This window comes from Bufo bufo, chromosome 1 (genome assembly GCF_905171765.1).
Source record: "Bufo bufo chromosome 1, aBufBuf1.1, whole genome shotgun sequence".
Lineage (NCBI taxonomy): Eukaryota > Metazoa > Chordata > Amphibia > Anura > Bufonidae > Bufo > Bufo bufo.
The window spans coordinates 606,063,609-606,066,065 of record NC_053389.1 but is presented as its reverse complement, the minus strand read 5'-3'; positions in this window follow the sequence as shown (position 1 = coordinate 606,066,065).

Sequence of the window (2,457 nt, the reverse complement as noted above, 5' to 3'; positions counted from 1 at the left end):
TGACTCGAGCTGCAGTCCACTGCTTGTGAATCTCCTCCAAATTCTTCACTCGCCCTTTCTTGACAATCCTTTCAAAGCTGCGGTTATCCCTGTTCCTTGTGCACCTTTTTCTACCATGCTTTTTCCTTCTACTTAACTTACCATTAATATATTTGGATACAGCACTCAGTGAACAGCCAGCTTCTTTAGCAATGAACTTTTGTGGCATACATTCCTTGTGGAGGGTGTCAGTGACTGCCTTCTCGACAACTGTGAAGTCACCAGTCTTCCCCATGATTGTGTATTCTACTGAACCAGACTGAGGGACCATTTAAAAGCTTAGGAAACCTTTGCACGTGTTTTGTGATTAGCTGATTAGAGTGTGAAACCATAGTCTACAATATTAAACTTTTTAACAATATTCTAAGGCTTGTTTCACACTTGCATGAAACAGATCTGGCAGGCTGTTCCGGCCAGGAAAAGCCTGTTGGATTAGTGCCTGCCGGGCGCAGCCGTGCTTTGCCGGCATTCTGTCTCACCCCATCCCACTATGATGGGGGCCACCGGAGATCCAACTGCAACCCAGCAAATATGCCGAAGAGCAGCCGGACAAATACCGCTACTTATATTAGGACTATTATTCACTGAACCACTACTACTCCCATTTTTGCCTTCACTAACCCTTTCCTCCTTCCTTGCTGTGCGTGCAGTTGCATGGCTGCTTCTAACTGCTCTCTTACTCTTTGCCTAAGGTTAGAATCCTAGTTTACTACTTTACCAGTGAAGGTGTGCTATTCTGATTGTCTGCTTGTGTACAGAACTTCTGCCTGTTAACCGACTCTGGTACTCTGCTGGCTGCCCTGACCCTATTTACACAGACATATGGGCAGTCACTAGCGGTTTAAACAGCATTAACAGTTCTTCATATGAAATGGGTCTTCTTGAAAAATCAGCCCATAAAAGTTTCCTAATAGTAAATTATTAATTTTTTTTTTTGTAGAATATTATTCACTACTTGAGAATTACATTTGTGAGTTTAAAATGAAAATCAGACATAAAATATTAGATGACATTTTCTTTCTAAGGAAACTAGAACCAACCCTGAACCTCATATGGGTTCAGTGGTCTACTTATTCCTTTCTACAATTGCCCTTCTAGGTTAAGTTCAAGCTGACTGTTTGTATAATAGACTGAAAAAGGTCACATACCATTCCATCCCTTGAATTCATTGCTTCGGTTGTGTAAATCTATTCAGCAATTTCATAAGGTTTCCCAATCTCCCAAACACTATGTAATTAGGTAGAGGTAAGTAGATGTAGCTCAGCCAATCAGTGACCTACTGTAAGTTGTCATCCTCAACTAGCTGCACAGATTATTTAAGCAACTACAAGCAACATTAGGCACCAAGGACTGATCCTCTGCAGCCAGGTATCCAGATATGTTCTGCCTCTACCTTTTATGCCTTATGTTACATGTAGTATAAATAAAATAGGTTTTGTAGTTAGAGCTTTTTTTTTAAAGGGACACTTTCATCAGAAAGGTGTATATATATATATATTTTTTTTAAATCAATACAAATAGAGAGTTTTTTAAAAGAATTGTTGGATGTCTTTTTAATTTCAGGAATACTACACATTTGAAAATGAATTACAAAATATTTTTCTTCTGTAGCAGTAAGCACATAGAGAAATAGAGCTAAAACTCCTATATAGATGGGAAAACCCAGTTTATTGCTGTTGTGATATGAAGATATTATCGGAAGGATAATCCTCATGATAATTATAGGTGTAGAATTGCTTAAACAGTATGATGTCTCAATGGTTCTCTTGATAGGCCTAGATAACGATATCCACAGAAGACTATTGCACTGATCAGTGTAATGTGTGATACTCTGAGTCAATGTGGGGATGACTTTCTCTGGTCGAAATGAATGGTCTGACTGAGAAAGTCAGTGCTAAATGTCTAAACAAAGGAGGATAAAGAAGTAGAGTACATAGAAAATATTACGTAGATAAAAACATCCACATAGAATACTCACATATAAGCTGTTAATATGTGATACAATTTTTGATGTTAGCGTTTCTTTATATGCTAGTGTGCATACGCATTTAGACTGTTTCTATAAACTATGAGCATGCAGAATTACAATTGACAGTACTTGAGTTAAACACAAATCTTGCAACAGATAGCTTCCTTTAGTGAATTGTCATAAAGTAAGTATATGGTTAATGGAACTTATTCCTAAATGCGTTTATTGTTGATTAACAGTCAGACAGGATGCTTAGTTATAGAAAAACTCTCTTCCAGACAAACTGTGCCAAAATGATAGCCAGCGGTTTTATAGCAGCCATAGCCAAAACCATGTCTCTACGCTACGCTAAAAATATCACATGCACCATTATGCAATCCGCAGCATTCCAAAGATGTGATAGCTATTAAAGGTGGCAGAAGGGATACGACAAGACTTCAGGTCTGTAG